Source organism: Oryctolagus cuniculus, chromosome 10, assembly GCF_964237555.1.
Source record: "Oryctolagus cuniculus chromosome 10, mOryCun1.1, whole genome shotgun sequence".
NCBI classification, from domain to species: domain Eukaryota; kingdom Metazoa; phylum Chordata; class Mammalia; order Lagomorpha; family Leporidae; genus Oryctolagus; species Oryctolagus cuniculus.
The window spans coordinates 114,937,642-114,954,735 of record NC_091441.1 but is presented as its reverse complement, the minus strand read 5'-3'; the positions used below and the strand labels follow the sequence as shown (position 1 = coordinate 114,954,735).

Sequence of the window (17,094 nt, the reverse complement as noted above, 5' to 3'; positions counted from 1 at the left end):
CATATTGGATGGTTCCATTTCTATGAGAGGCCCAGGCTCAGATAGTTAGTGATTACCTGGCGTTGTGGGGGTGACTGCTAGTGGGGAAGACGTTTCTTGTTGGCATAATGAAAATGTTCTAAACCAGATTATGGTGACGGTCAGGGGCGGGGTGTGGAGGGATGCCTGGGTGTGGCGTGAGCCCACCTAACCCACAGGCCCCAGCGCGGGGTGGTCTTTGCAGTCCCAGGGAGCTGTGCCTCCGTCCTGCCGCCAGGGCGTGGGGAGGAAGGGCAGGGCTGTTGACTCAAGCTCCGAACCTTCTCCCCAGCAGCGCTCAGCCTCACAAACATTCGCTGCAAGCTACCGACGAGGACTTCCTGCGCCTCCGGGAAGAGACCTCGCATCCCCAGCGAATGAAGGTGTTCCGGGCAGGGGCGCCTCCTCGACCCGCTTGGTGGAGGCAGGGGCTGTGTTCCTCCAGGCCGCCCCGAGGAGGGCCGGGCCTGGCGACTCAACGGGTCTGCAAAGGCCAAGGGCGCCGCGGGTTTCGGAACGCGCGCCCGTCAGCTCCGCGGGTCGCTCCGGGCGCCGCGCGCCGCAGCAGGCGAAGCTGCCCGGCCCCCGCCGCCCAACCGCTTCCCAAACCCACGCCCGCGTCCCCTTCCCGCCCCCACCCCACGTGTCCGGGCCCCGCGCTGCCAGAAACACGGCTCGAGAATCTAAGAAATTCTGTTAATGAGTTCAAGAATGACTTTTAATGATTAAAACTTTGGCCACTCCGTGAATAACGATGTAAATTACAAATGCAAGGGAGGGCGGCTGAACGCGCGGGGCTCCAGCGGGTCCTGCGGTCAGCCAGGTGACCCCAAATATGCTTTAACTGATTTGGAAGATCAGCTTGCCCCGGACGCCGGCACCTCCCCGGCTTCGGGTCCCTTCCTCTGTGAAATGGGACCATTTCTGGGCCGCCTCCCAGCGGCCGTCGTGAGGAGCGGACGGGACCGGGCAGTCGGCGCCGAGAGGGGCTCGAGTCCCGGCACCGCCGCCTCCGACCCTACCACCGTGCGCGGGCGGCAGCGCCCAGCCCCGGCCGCTCCCCCGGCCGCCCCCGCCCCGGGCCCGCCCCCGCTCCGGGCCCCGGTCCCGCTCGGCCGCGGGCAGGCGGGGCCCACCGCGCTCGGGGCCCGAGTCCGAGCGGGAGCCGCCGCCTGGGGCGCTCGGGTCAGCCACCGGGGACACCGCAGCGGGCGCCACGCCGCCGCCCCAGGTCAGAGTCGGGTGCCCGGCGGCGGCGCCCGGGGCCACGCGGCCCGCGGGGCGGGAGGACGCGGAGGGACCGAGCGCGCGCAGCCGGCGCGGCAGAGGGGTCGCGCGGGTCGCCGGGGGCCGGGACGGAGGGGAGAGGGCGGAAGGGATTTGGCGGAGGGGAACCCGGGCTGACCAGGGCTTGTGGCCCGAGAGGATCGGAGCCGACGGGGTCGCGGGCGACAGGGTGATGGGGGCTTGTGCTGAGGGTCGCGTCCCGCGTGGAGCAGAACTTGGGTGCAGGGCAGGGGCCGCGCGTGAGGTGCGGACGGTCCCGGCGCGAGCCCGGGGGCGCGGGCTCCTGGGACGGACCCCGGCGGAGGGAACTTCAGGGCAGGGCGTGCGGGACTCAAGAGGAGCCAGTCAGGGAGGTCGCGTCCGGTCCCCGGAACTCAGGCGGCGAGCGCTCGCGGGGATCCTGGTGACAGCTCGGTGCCGCCCCGCCTGCGGTGCGCCGAGGCGCGGAGCGGGCCCCGTGCCAGCCGAGGGGCGCCGGCGTGGGCCGGTGGCTCGGGGCTCGCGGGCCGGTGCCCAGGTGCAGGGAGGGCAGAGCCCCGCGTGGCGGGCTGCGCGCGCGCCGGGCGCTCCATCCTCGGCCGCCGGGGCGCCCGGAGGCGGCGCGGGCTGCCCGGAACGCGGTGGCCCCGGCGTGGGGGCGGCGGCCGGCGGGCGGGCGGGCGGGCGTGTAGCCGTGGTCCTTTATGCCTCGGTATGTGGGGAGGAGCCTAAGGTGAGGAGGCAGAAACTGGGAGTAGCCGGGCCGCTGCTTTTATATAAGGTCAGCCGTAGGTGAGGAGAGGGCCTCCGCCGGGGATCCGAAGGCTGCGCCGCTGGGCTCCTCCTGTCGCCTCCCCCCGCCGAGGTGAGTCGCCTCGCTGCGTGGCCCCTCGGTGGCGTCCTGGGCGATGCGCCCCAGATTCGCAGGACGTGTGGCCGGCCCTTCAGTTCGCGTGGCGTGCTCGGGGTTGACCCTGAGAACCTCATTCCGTCAGATCTGAGGCTGATGGGTGCGGGGGGGAAATAGTGTCTTATTTTAGGAAAAATGCTAAGTTTTTGAGCAAGCTGGGCGCGTATCTTGAAGAACTCAAGTTGTTCTTCCAAGACTAGGGACAGATGCGATGAGTTCGGGTGGAGGATCATTTGCAAGCTAAGCCAGACGACGTGATGGAGCTGGGTCCTATGATTCCTGTGGCTCGAACTCTTGATTTTGAAGTGCATTATTTTCGCCGTCACTTTTTTTTTAATCATTCCCAAACCCATTGGCCAGGGGGTGGTTGAGAGCAGTGGATGCCCCTCTCTCGGGGAAGAGCTGGGCCGAGCCCGCCGCGTCTCAGGTGCGGTGCGCGGCCTCCCACCTGCCACGGGAGGCAGGAGCAGCGCGAGGCGCCCCGTGGCGTGGGGCTGACCCACGTCCACTGCGGCTGCCTGCCCAGCACGTGCCTTGCCGGCCTTCTCAGAGGGGGACAGAAGCGCCCAGAGGGGCTACCAGTGCGCGCTGGAGGTGGTCTTTCAAAGGAGTGGGCTTGAGGCTTTAAAGCGATGTTGGATGTTTCCAATCAGATCTCCTCTGGGGTTCAGTACAGTTATCAGTCATTTGATATTCGTGTTCATTTTAATATATTTAACTTTAATCAGCTCAAAAGGAAGTATGTTACAAAATCGCCCATTTTTACTTTGCGTCTTTTTCCTTGATTTGAATTATGTGACATTCTATATGTAACTTGCTGATACTTATGGCTTAAACTAAAAGCTCTTATAGTCAACTGGTGGCAACTCAGGCTATTGCCACTTGCCATAAGGGGAAAAAGAACATTGATGAGGCTTTTTAAGTCAAAAATTTGCTCATAAAAAAAGTTTGTTTCCAGCTCTTAGGATTAACTGCTGTAAAACCATGGCTCCAATGAAGTATAACTTTTTGGAGAATTCCCAAAAAATTTTTAGTTGAAACTAAAATATCCAACAACTAAAATGTAAATATTACCATCATGTTCATTATTGAACAAGAATATTTTGAAAATATTTTCGTGACTGCTATTTTTAATAATTAAACAATTTTCTTTGAAGGGACTAGTTTTCTTAATGTTCATCTCTTTATATGTTTCAAAACTACTTTTTTTAAAAAACAATTCTAGAGTACATTTAAAAAATCACTATTCAAAATCCCTGTGACATTTGCAACTTATAGGAGAAAAATGTGTGACTTTTAGTAATAGATGATTGATCATAGTTAATGATTTTGAATCAGTAAATTATATAAATATAAGCAAATAGTTATTTTCTGTCTTTTATAAAGCTCTCTGGAAAGAAGATTGTTTGCGGCCAACTAATTACCGAACTAGTTATATGTGTGGCATGAAAACATACACGAATATTAAAAATACACTTCATTTAGTTTTCAAATTGCAAAATAGTTGTTAATGACAGGAGACATTTATGCAATTGGAAAAATATGTTAAAATCATATTTTTAGAATGTTTTATAAATCTTGGCCCATATTTTCACTTGTTTCATAAAGCTGTATATATCCAAAGCACAGGACAGAAAATGTTGATCATTCTAATATGTGGGTGTCTTTCTGCTGAATTCATTGTTACTTGAACTTGGAAATATGTGTCATAAGGTGTGGCAAATGTGCTGGACGAAGTTTTTGGCTTCATAGGATTCCACTAAGTAAATATTAGTTGTAGCAGACTTTTAAAAAGTCGCTAATCAAGAAAGCCTGATTGAAGGCGCTAGTCTGTGAGTGCAAACACATGCCCCCCCCCCCCCAGATTGTCAGTCAATTTCTACCAGGTTTTTAAATTTCTCCTGGTAGATTTCCCTGTTAGCTATTTAACCCTGAAAATGATGTAATGGGTGGTGTTTTTGAACTGATCTAATTTGACTCCACAGAAGAACAGTAATATCTGTCATTAACCGTCTTGCATGCATAGATACACCCAGCTTATCATATGTGAATTAGCTATTTCATAGTGAATGAGATTAGAAAATTTTAAATTTAAAATTATGTGAAATCTTCTTAGAGTTTCTTATTTGCTATTTGTACTTTCTCACAATATAGCGACTGATTTGGGGGAGTAATAATAGTAAATGGTTTTTAAAACTATTATTTAATAAAAATGTCATTTTAACTTTTATTTACCTAAGATGCTTAAGTAGGTACTTGGAAGGAAATCTATTCAGATACAGTAGGCTGTAGTTTGGGGAAAACGTTTGTAGGTGTTGAGATAAACATCTATCACTGGCACTTATGGGGGGTCTTCAAAAACTTCATGGAAAATGAAATTAAAAAATACATTTATTTTGGTGCAAAACAGTTGAAATTCATGCATAGTTTTCTCATAACACGCATTTTCCAAGAATCTTCTGAAGATACTTCATATGCTTATTTAAAAAACAAGTTTATGTGTTCTTAATGTTTCGCTTCAATGGTAAATACACATACAGATTTTAATGCTGAGTATTTAATTCAGTGTAGGAATACTTAGTTTTCAAGTGTTTCAGTTCTTACAGCAGGGACGAGTCCTTTATCCCTCCTAACTCCGTATCCTCACCTGTGGAATGGAAAGAGTATTGAAGTTCTTATTCTTTGCTTTTGTGTGAGTGGATGATTTGAGGACTTCCATCAGCAAACCTGTATAACTTCAATGATGTGGCCTTGACCCTGAAGTTAACTGAACTTTGAGAAGAGAACATTCACGGGTATCTGCGCCATAGCTAACTCTTAGAAATGTTACCAGTTCATCCTTACTGCTACCTTTGAAATTACTAAGAATGAAGATGATGCTTGTCACATGGTGATCGATTCATAAAATTTTGCTGAAACTGTTTCACCATTATTCAACTTGAAACTGTGTAATCCGTGATAACTTTGGACAACAATCAGTCTAATAGCTACTTTTATTCTGACCGTGAGGCGTGTGTAGGCATGCAGACCTTCTGGGGTGGGTACTGCACGTCTAATATGTCCAGAAGGTGCAGATCGTGCTTTTGGTTGATAAAATCCTGTTCCTGTGTTTTCCTGTGGGGCACCCTGTGAGTCCTTGATGTACATGATCCAGGAGTGAGCTTGTTGTCTAGCGAGGCCTGTGATCCTTCAATGAGAAGACAGTTCAGTAGCATAAACTAGAAGACTAAACAATGACTTGTGCATGCTGTTAAAATTCGGTCTCTTTCAAACAAGCTGTAATCAAAAAATAGTCTTTGGGTGGCTTGATAAGATAATACACCTGCTAATCCCCCCATTTACTAGTAGGGATTAATTAGATAAGCATATAATTAACGATGCACCATCTAAATAACAGATTTTACATTCTCCTTATGAAGCATTAATGATATAATACTAGGGTACTGAAAAACATTCATGGAAAATGGAATTAAAGGATAAGTTTATTTGGGTGAAAAAAAATCTTAGAGTTTACATGTAGTTTTTTCATAATATGCGTTTTAATGGACATTTTGTAGCCCTTTCCTATGCATGGATTTCAAAACCATTTGCACCAAAATACCTTTTTAATTTCATTTCCCACAAACTTGTGAGGTAAGCTTGTGCTGTGAAGTCTGTCGCACGCAGGAGTAAGGAAGGGACTTGGGCTGAGTGTGTCATACAGGAGGCCTGTCTGAAGGGGCACTTTGATGATCCGGAAGAGCTACAATGAGGTTGAAAATGATGCCCTGTGCCAGGGCTGGGTGCTGGGGGAGGACTGCTCCTACCCTCTCTGCTCACTGTTCCGTGGAGCTACAGAGCCCGAGCAGGGCCCTGAGCAGAGGGCTGGGAGTGCGGAAGGCAAAGACGGGCTCGAGCCGGTGCTGGAAGTGGAGTGTCCCCGGTCCTCTGGGCTCCCCCGACGCTGTGCCTTCAGCTGTGCTGGTGACCAGCCGTTTCAGCATGAACACCTTCCCTGCTGCACTTACATACGTGCATAAAGGAGGGACACCATCAATCCCTGCAACTTGAATCCGTTAGAGATTTTGAACCTCTCATCAGGGTCTAACCTAGAGTGCATAATGTAGTTCAATTTGAGTCAGTATCTATTTAGGAAACATTTTTGTTCCACTTTATTTATTTTAGAAAAGAAATTCATTGCTAGTTTTAATTCACTTTTTTTTTCTTTACTCTTAGTGAACTGATCTAGAATTATAATGTTTGGGTAAGACGTATTGAGACTGATTATCTGACTTTGTGGGAAGAATTAACGTAAACCTGGGTGAGAAGTCCCGTACAGTGTGCCACAGATAACGAGAGGGCAGACAGGAGGGAGGCAGAGAGAGGGAAATACCCTGAGTGGGAGTGAAGCAGATCTGTGTGTGCTCAGTCCTGCGGTCAGCAGGTTGAGTGGTTACCATGCGCAGTCCTGAAATATGGGATTGGTTTCTAAGAATTTACTGTGGATGGCAGAATAGCTTTGAACTCTGAAGCTGCCACTTAGCCTTGTTGCCCTCTTGTGCTGTCAGTTATTTCAGGGCAGAATCTGGGACAGGGAATAGAAAGTGTTGACTCTTCCATCCTGTGTGTGTAAGCAATAAATTTTCCTTTATAGTGAGGGCAACAGGGAAACAGAGCTGTCGGACTGCCAACGCGTGGTGATGGAGTCCTGGAAAGAACTCCTTCACCTCCACCCCACCTCTCTGGCTGTCGTTCCACCTCTAAAAATGTCTGTCATTCGAAGGTTTGGAGTTCATGTTTAGAATGCCAATCGTCCTGCCAGAGTTAATTCCTTAGATTACTGTCAGAAATGTGAAAGGTTTTTTTTTTTTAATTGTTTGTTTCCTTATTACCTGAAAACAAGAAATAGAAAACATTTGGAATTTGCAAGAGCCAGGCCCTGTGAAACCAAGTATGAAAATGGCCATTTGTAATAGCAGTGATAGGAGAGGATATATTCACCCAGCATGCCTTTTTTTCCTGAAGAAAAAGTCAACAAGTTGCAGATCTTTCTGAAACCATTTTTGACCTAAGAGAAAACAAGTAATTATTCTGAGACATCAATTTATCCAGGAAATATTATAGAAATTAGAGTTTTGAGTTGGGCCATGTAATCAAATATCTGAATAGTACTTCTTCACTACGTGCTTATTTTTCTGTGTTAAGGTACTTCGTCAGGTCTGTTCATGAGTGAGCTCTTCCAGATGTTTATAGTAGCTTCCCAATAGACTGAAATAAGAGGCATTTTTCAATCATAGCAGAAAAAAAACTGAGCCGAAGAAGTATAAACAATGCTTAACTCTTTGGCAAAGCCACAGATCATAAAAATTTCATGCATGCTTTCTTTTGCCTTTTATTTTTCCTGAAAATACTTATGGTAAGTTGATACATCTCCATTAGGAGCACAAACCTAGTAGTCATTTTGTTATGTCTCTGAGTCAGCTTATTAGCAGTATCTAACAGTCCCCTATGGGCCACCCTCTTGCCCCACAGCTAAACACACTGCTCACTGTCATCTTGCTAAAATCTATGCACTAAACAGAGGCTCAAAGTCTCACCTTACTAAGTGTTGTACTTCTCTGTCAGTTGATGAATTACCTGTGTCAACAAGTTTTTGATTGCATACGGAAAAGTACTCATATAAATGTTTGTTCCTGTTTTATATGGTAGATAAAGTTTATAAAAGAAAGCAAACATATGAATAATATAAACACAAATGAAGTAGAAACTTCAAAAAATTATTTGCATGTGTCAGTACAACCCAGAAGAGTGAAGAAAATATCCAGGCATTTGGCAATGTAGGGTTACTACATGTTTTCCTAAAGCGTTTGGAAGTCATTAGAAACATCCTGATTTTATTTAAAGGCAATATAATATATTTTAAAGCTCTGCTTTCGACAAGGTTCAAATTTGTTGGCGTTCAATACTAGAGCAGTTTATTGTCTGCAAAAATATAGAATAGTGGTGTCTTGGAGGGAAGTACTGACTTTTACATTTCCCAGCTTACAGCACAAGGCTTAGTAGGCCTTCAATAAATGCTTTTTAGAATAGGCTAAGGCAGTAGTTCTCCAAGTGTGGTCTTGGGACCAGCAGCATCAGCATTACCTGAAAACTTGTTTTGAAATGCAAAATACTGGGCCACACCCAACCCAACTGAATCAGAAATTCTAGGGGTAGAGCCCATCCATCTGGTTTTAGGGATTCTAATACAGAATAATGCTTAGTAATTCCTGGTCCAACGTGATTCCTGCATCCCTCCTGATGTCTGCAGTCCCTGGGTCAAGGTGCTTATTAACGTGCTTGGTTTTAGTAGGCCTTACTGTGGCTGCAGTTAAGCTCTGTATTTCTTCCCATTGACAGAATCTCTTGGAACCATCCTGTGAAATCACTACCACTGGCTTATGTTTGTAGTACCTCCGGAGTCTCAGTATCACTAGTAAGCTTGCATCAAGAGAGCGTCACTGATCTACTTCTTAGTCGCAGCTCGTTGGCTCTTTCTAGTGTGGAATTTTTGCTGGGAATCCTGTGTCTCTTGGAGAAGTCGAAGACTAGATTTTATGAGATTACTGAGGGGTCCTGGAGCTCTGGTTCATGTTAAACAGATTGACAGTTTAGTGATTGCTAAACCTCAAATCCAGATTGATAATAGTAGAAAAAATACTTTTCTACTGATTGTTCATGATAGTTGTTTGTGTAATTCTGAAATTCCATGATGCAGAGATTAAAGAAATTTGTCCTCTTACCTATCTCGATGTCTCTAATTCAGCGTTCAGGCTGCCGAGAGAGCAGTTAGGCAGTGTGTCTGTAGTATTGCATTTGCAACATTTACTTTTTGTGTTTTGTTTTGTACTTGATTCATAAAAAGTGTAGAAACAACATGTGAAACCCAGGGGCTTCTAAAATATAGGCCTAGATTGAAAAAATGAAACTTTGATGAATGCATTGTTATAAGAACCCGTATTTAGAAGTGACTTGAATCTTCTCCAGTGTGAGAATGGTTAAGTAAGTTATGGTGCAGTCATAAGATGATCAGTGTCATCATCAGTGACAATTTAGAAAACAATTCTCTTCACATCAATTATCTGTCATTTAGGTTCAGTGTTTAAATTGACAGAAAATATTTTATTGACCACTTATGAATAAATCTGAACAACTATAATTTGGGGGAGGGGGTAATGTCAAAGAAAATAAGTCTTGATGGAATTTATACGAAGTTTAATAGAATTCTTCCATATGAGAGATCCTTAAAAAATTTATGAGAAATGCATGTCATGATGAAAACTATGCATGGATTTCAGAATATTTTTGCATCTAAGTAAATTCTAATTCCATTTTTCTAATGAATTTTTGGAGGTATCTTCACATATACAGTGCCATGTAATAGTGAATATAACTCAATGTACATGCAACCAGAACTTCAGGGTTTGTGAATTTCACTTGTTTATTCGAGTCTCAAGCTCTGAAAACATTTATTAATGATCACTGCCTTTTAGCACTGGATATCCTTACAGGGAAAGTAGAATTTGTTTGCCTGAAGACAGGACCTTTTAAATGGTGACATCAGAGCTTTTTATTAGTCTAGAGACTATACTGTGCTGGGTGAATGACTGGCATCTAGCACTGGGTAGGCAAGTAATCATAGCTCAGTAAAAATGGAGACAATCACTGAGTGACTGCACAGAGTGTCTTGGCGCGGTGTGTCCTCAGGCCATTCATGCACTCTGTGTGTCTGACTCTGCCTGCTGGAGCAATCTTTGATGCTCACGAAACACAATGCATATACAGTTAATTTTTTTAATTGTAAAATTTCCTTTGTCATATGACATGCATATAAAAAATATCCTGGCCGCCAGCTTTTGAATTCAGAAAATGTAAACTAATTTTAATCTTAGCCTACATAAAATATAATTAGAACGCAAAAGTAGTCTGAAATATAATATATTCCATAGTCTGCATTACCCATTATTTTTACTGTCATATCTAAAATTTTTATGTACAAAATTCTGTGTACGAAACAGAAATGTTAATTCCTGGAGGTAGGAATGTGTGCTCTAGTTCTCATTCTTACCTCCACATGCATTGCATACCTTCCCTCATTCCCTGCTTACAGCATGGGGGACAGGTGCATTATAAGTACTTTACAAATACAAGCATACTTCAAAAAGTTTGTGAAAAATGGAATTAAAAGGTAAGTTTGTTTTGATACAGGATGACTTTGAAAACTATATATTTGAAGGGTCTTTAAAGAGCTCATGAAAAATATGTATTATGAAAAGAAACTAAGCTTGAATTTCAAATTTGTTTTTGCACCAGAAGAAACTTTTAATTCAGTTTTCTCATAAACTTCCCAAGGTAGCCTTGGACTTTTCACTTTGATGTTACTTTCAGGAAAAATGTGTGCTTTTTATTTAGCATCAGTTATATATGATTCTCCGTATGACTCTACATTCTCAGGGAATTTCCTAAATTGCTCTTTAAAATGTAAATATCTATTTTATGTAACATTTTTATGACACATAATCATATGAAATTAATGCCAGGAAAAATTTTCATTTTATTATTCTGAAGCAGGCAAAATGGGATATGAAAACAGTGTTAATTATAGACCTCAGCATTCTCTGTTGGATCTTAGTTGTTCTGGACAGAAGAACAGGTTTTTTTGATGGCCTAAGGGCCACAGCAGTTTTCTACAATTTTGAGGGTTCCAGTGGCAACAGTAACAATTCTGTTTAGTAGTACAGCTGGAGAAAAGTTTATGTTATACCATATAAAATGTATTCACATTTATTATTGATCCATAAAGTAAAACTGTTTCCTTTTAAACTTTCTGTTAAGCATTAGATAAAACACTGTCAATTTTTGGCCTATTCCTTCATTTATATTGTATAAAATAATTGCTCAGCTATTTTGTATATGAATCCCAAGTAGTATCATAATTATTTAACAGTTAATCTCCTTTTGCAAAATAGATTAAGTGTTGATGAGCAACTTCAAAGTAGATGGATGGACATTTCTTTCCTATGGTCTTGTGACATCCCTGGACACCCACTCTGTAGGTGGGCCTTCATCTGTGGATGTAGAACACAGGTGGGAGTCTGTTAGCTGAAGATCAGTACAGGGAACTTCCACCCTCTCCACCTTGGGCAACCTGCCATTTTCCACACCTGTTCAGCTAGTAGGGGGAAGAAGTGTCCTAGTAGAATCTTCAGAGAGAAGGAAGAAGGAAGAATAAAGAAAAGCAGGTTTGAGGCTCTCTCTTGTTTGTTATCCAGACTTTGGTTTTCTTAATTTACTACTCCTTTATGTGCTGGCCGACACTGATTTGTGCCTACATTCGAGCATCTTCAAGTGCCTTCTAGCTCAAAGGTGGGCACCAAAGTCCCCAAAGCTAGGAGCTTATAATCGAGATGAGTCTAAAACAGGTGGTGTTGAAATAGTGAGCCAACAGTTCACAGGGTGTGTGATTCTGATTCGGGGCTGAAAGAAGTAAGGCAGGAAATGAATGCTGCAGAAATTCCGAGAAGGAGAAGATGAGTTGTGCAGTGGAGGGGATGGCAGGAAAACCCTGGTGGAGAAGGTGGGAGTTGAGCTAGACTTCACAAGTTCAGGGATTGACCGGATCGCCTTAAGAAAAACACTAGAAGATATACAGCAAAGGAGACACATTTGTATGAAATATCCAGAGTAGGTGAATCCATGGGAGTAGGAAGCAGATCAGTGGTCACCAGGGACTGGTGCCGAAGGGAAGGGCCGTGACTGCGTAACGGGCACAGGATTTCCTTTGGAGATGATGAAGGTGTTTTGGAGCTACATAGAGATGATGCAGGGCTGTAAGAATGTACTAAATACCATTAGAGTGTACACACTGAAACAGTTGATTTTGTGTACTGTAAATTTTGCCTCAAATAAAAAAACAAAAAAACTTCTGGCTTGAGATATTCAAAGAGGAGGGGAAAAGAGACTCTGCAGGCTAAAAACCAACAAACCAGGACTAGAAACTAAGCCCAGAGTTGGGAGAGAGTTTGCAGAGGTTAACACTTGGAAGCAGAGAGTATGGTTGTGATGGGAAAAATATGGTTGGAAATGTAGATTTCAGCGCGGATGAGAAAGGGTCTGGAATGCAGGTAAAGGAGTGTGGGTTTTATCTTTTAAAGAATGGGGAGATTCCAGGTCTTGAGAAGAGGGGTGAGGTGATTTAATCAGAAGATTGGCTTGGCAGTCCTGTGCAGGGAGACTGCTCAGGAAGCCATTGCAAAATCTGAACATAAAATGAGTAGGGCCTGTAGGGGTGAAGAGAGGAGTGGACCAGAGTGTGCTCTGAGACAGAGTGATACCTAAAATGTGCTCTGGCACGTGCTAAGTACGGATTTACAAATATTTAAAAACTTAGAGGCAGGCACTTGGCCTAGTGACGAAGCCACCAGTTAGGATACTGTGTCCCATGTCAGAGTATCTGGGTCTAATGAGTGGCTCCAGCTCCTGTCTCCTGCTAATACAGACCTGGACAGGCAGTGGGGATGGTTCAAGTAATTGTGTTCCTTCCACCCATGTAAGAGATGTAGTTTGAGTTCCCAGCTCCCAACTTGGGTCTGGCCCAGCTGTGACAATTGGGGATACTTGGGAGAGTGGCCCAGAGTGGTGGCCTTTCTCTTTCTCGCAAATTAGGAAGGCAAACAAAAAACCTTGTAAATTGGCATGACATTCAGGTGTATGATTTTGCATTTTATGAATGTATTCAGGACAGACGGAGAAGAAAAATTCCTTCATTCCAGAGTCAGGGGCCATACCGTGAGGAATGAGCTGAGAGGGTCTGGTGACAGAGTCCAGGAGGCTGGTCATCGATCCTTTGGTCCCCGCATTGTCTGCCGTTCATCGTGCCGACGCTGACTATAGCACAGGCAGGACAGACTAGTCCCTTCCCCTGTATCACATAGACAATCCTTTGTCAAAGAATTGCTAGAAATTAAAGGGAAGCAGAGTTCAGCCGGGCGTGAGGGAAGGATTCTAGTAACTGTGGCTTAGGGAAGGTGAGTGCTGTGGCATCCCATAGATTGATGAGCTCACACAACTTCGTCAGGAAGTCTTGCTTTGGTTGGAGAAATTAAGTAGGTGGTTTTTAAAGCCAACTCCAAGGTGTGGCGATTCCCTATTCTGTAACATTAACCTCGTGGATCATATTTCTTTCATAATTGACTGCATTAGAACACACACACACATACATATATATATACTATCTGACTGCTTTTATCAGTACTTGTAATTATGTTTACTTAGATTTGCACGTAAATTGGATTTTAAATGTATCTTCTTATTCCATAGCTCTTTTGTTTTTATAGAAAGTACTAATCCCTCGTACCCTGTCAGCCATTCCTTTATTTCCAACTTTAGAATCTGTAGTAAGTTCCTCCTTCACGTGATGTTTTTCGCAAGTCATGCAAATTTCTGCAAAAGTGAGTTACATAATAGCAGTGAAGCTGCCGACCTTTAAATCACTGGGTTTTGTTCTGTGATGTAATGTCATGGTTGAATAAGCCCTGGCATGACTGCCCTTTTGGGGATGTCATTGGGATGCCATTTTGATGTGGGTGAAAGTTTAAGTAGCTATTATGTTCAGTTTATTTGACATAGGTACCTCGCTGTCAGCGTTTAGCTGCTAGAACTATCATAAATTAATTGCACTTGGCTTTGGATGACTTCGACTCCTGTAAGAATAATATCCTTACTGTGCTGGGGAAGAGTCTTAATTAAAAAAAAAACTTGTAAATACATGAAATCTATTTTCTCTGTCTTAATAAAAATGAAAAATAAACACAAATAATAAAAAAGGATGAATAAAAAACAAAATAAAAGAAACTTATTTGAGAGGAAGAGAGCCAGAGCCAGAGGGGGGTTAGAGAGAGAGGGAGAGAGAGACAACAAGCGAGCTACCATCTGCTCACTCACTCCCCAGGTGCTCACAGTGGAGAAGGAGCTTTTCAGAGCTGGATCTCAATCCAAGTATCCTAGATGGTTGGCAGGAACCCAGCATCTGAGCCAGCACCATTGCTTCTGAGGTCTGCATTTATAGGAAGCTGGAGTCAGAGCTGGGAACTGAACCCAGGTACTCTGGAAGGTCGCAGACATCCCAATCAGAGTCTTAATGGCTGGCTGAGCACCTATGCTTAGAATGTTTCAGCTCAAATAAGGACTAGTCTTGTACGGATTATTTTGGTGCTCATGTCAGGTGGAGAAAAATGTTAGCTAGAGAAGAAAAATTTCATATCAAGTGTAGTAGAACATTTTGTCAAAAATAGCACATTTTTGTGAAACAATTTATGCTTTCTTTTAAAGCATGTAAAAAGGTTTGACATATGTTTAGAACAGTTCCTATTATATAATATGTGCCCAGTAAATATTTACTGAATATTGCTCAGTAGATGCGGGAGCTGGTGGACAAAGCGTTTCAAACAGAGAATGGTATGAACTGGGGCACAGGAGTAGGGGAATGTGAGCTCAGAGAAAAGACAAAGACCGTTTCCTTCAAGAAGCCTGTATATATGATTATCAGTATGAAACTTTTTGGCTAAATAATGTTGGTGACCTCTTAATTTCTTAATACTTCAAATACCAATGATGACTATTCTGGTGCAATATGGGGGTGGGGGTAGTGGGAGGGGAGCAGCATTGTGACATAGGGGTAAAGCCGCTGCCTGCAACGTTGGCATCCCATACGGACCGCCGTTTGAGTCCTGGCTGCTCCACTTCCAATCCAGTCTCTGCTAATGGCCTGGAAAAGCAGTGGAGGATGGCTCAAGTGCCTGGGCCCCCGCACCCATGTGGGAGACAAGGAAGACGCTCTTGGCTTCAGCCTGGTCCAGCCCAGCTACTGTGGCAGATGGAAGATCTCTCTCTCCCTCTCTCTCCCTCTTTCTCTCTTCTTCCCCCTCCCTCTCCCTCTTTCTCTCTTCTTCCCCCTCCCTCTCCCTCCCATGTAATTCTGTCTTTCAAATAAATAAATTAATTAAAAAAAAAAAGTAAAAGTGGGGCTTGAACGGGTGAAGATTGTTACCTCTGATGGTCAGGATTTCTGAGCCACTCCTCTCCTTGTATCTTCTTCCCTTTTTCCCTCTTTCATCGCAATCCCCTCCCATCTGGCTCTGGCTCTGGTTTTTCATCCCCCCCCCCCATTTCTTCATTCCCTGTGGTTTCTGCATGCTTTCCTTTCCTTCTCTCTCTCTGGTTCTCTCCCTCTGATGACCCTTCCTTTTCTTCTCTGCTTCCCAGTTCCTAATGTCTTTCCTAGGTTATGTCTGTAACCATAATATAGAAATGAGTGTATTTTTATCCAGTAAACTCATCAAATAGAGAGCTTCTTTAAAAAAAAAAAAAGATTTATCTATTTATTTGAATGTCAGAGTTACAGAGAGGCAGAGGTAGAGAGAAAAAGGTCTTCCATCTACTGGTTCGCTCCCCAGATGGCCGAAATGGCCAGACCTGCGCCAATCTGAAGCCAGGAGCCAGGAGCTTCCTCCAGGTCTCCCACCCAAGTGCAGGGGCCCAAGGACCTGGGCCATCTTCTACTGCTTTCCAAGGCCATAGCAGAGAGCTGGGTCAGAAGTGGAGAAGCCGGGACTTGAACCGGTGCCAAATGGAGATTTTCTATTCTGAATTTAACATAAACAGAATGTTTATGCTGATCTTTCTGAGACAATAACATTGGATATCATTTATCAATGTGTTTGATTTTTTAAAAAGTGTTAAATCACTGGTCCTCAGACCGACAAAAGGGAACGAGGGGCCTTGACTCCTAAATCCTCGTAAAGCCTCTAAGCTGGTTGAGATAATGCCTAATCATCTTTGACAATTTTAGTTTCTGTCCCTTTTTCCATATGGCAGATAATCTAAAGCATCTATTTTTTATTACATCTTCATATGTGCAGTTACACAAGAGCTGGAGTATTTGTCTGTCTTGTTCATTCTTTATCCCCATTGTCTAGAACACGGCTAACACATAGCAGATGACCAGCAAATAATGGTTGACTTCATATTTCAAGTCCAGTTTCGTTTCCCAGTTCTAAATCGGTCTCATAACTGTTTGGAGTAATATCACTTATAAGGATAACTTAGCTTATAATCGATTTATAAATGGGACCAAATTATTGCATGTTTAAAGAATGCTTGCTTTTCATTCACTGCACAGTTTAAATTCTTAGCCAATATGTCATTAACCATCCTTCTAAAGGACTGTCTCTTAATTAATTCAAGCACCAAAAATGTCATTTCACTATTGAGTATCATAATTAACATTTTTGAGCACTTATTCTGTGTCAGGCTCCGTTTTAAGCACATGGCATCCAGTATTTCATTTCCTCCCCATAACCATGTAAGGTATTCATTGTTAAGTCAGATGAAGAAAAGAAACAGAGAGGCAAAATAACCTGACAGGTAATACAAGTAGGGTTTGAATGCAGGCAGTCTGAACCCAGCCGCCTGTCTCACACAGTATTTACCTTTGCAGAGAATGAGATGTCTGTGACTACCACTGCCATCACTTTCCATTTGGTGCTTAAAACTACACAAGTGTAACCATATTCAGGTGTAACATGGGTTATGTTTAAACTTTCAGTTCTAGTTTTTTGCAAACCAGTTTATCTGTCTTCTAAGTTGTAAGCAATGTTGAAGGTGTAATACCTTTTCTTGTTGCCTTTGACAAGGTAAATTAGATCACCAAGTCTTTTAAGTTATGCTCAGTAGCTCCATTGTCACTTAAAACCAACCACTGTTAGGAAATTCTGTTTTTCTCTCTTTTAAATTCCTCTTAACCCAAATAAAGTCATTTCATTTTTCTATGTCAGGATATTCACTTGAACAGTGAATTTTGTATGGCTGTTGTAAAAGTCCAG

General features: G+C 43.8%; 1 protein-coding gene across 8 annotated transcripts in view; it reads left to right on the top strand.

The window, feature by feature from the left end:
* The first annotated feature begins 1,117 nt into the window (after nucleotides 1–1,117).
* The window catches only part of PPARG (peroxisome proliferator activated receptor gamma), a 139,465-nt gene continuing 123,488 nt past the window's right edge, over nucleotides 1,118–17,094 (top strand). For 4 of the 8 annotated variants that reach the window (XM_008260201.4, XM_070049765.1, XM_070049767.1 and 1 more), the window contains exon 1: nucleotides 2,013–2,149. The gene's annotated coding sequence lies outside the window, so the exon portion shown is untranslated. 8 annotated transcript variants of the gene reach the window in all.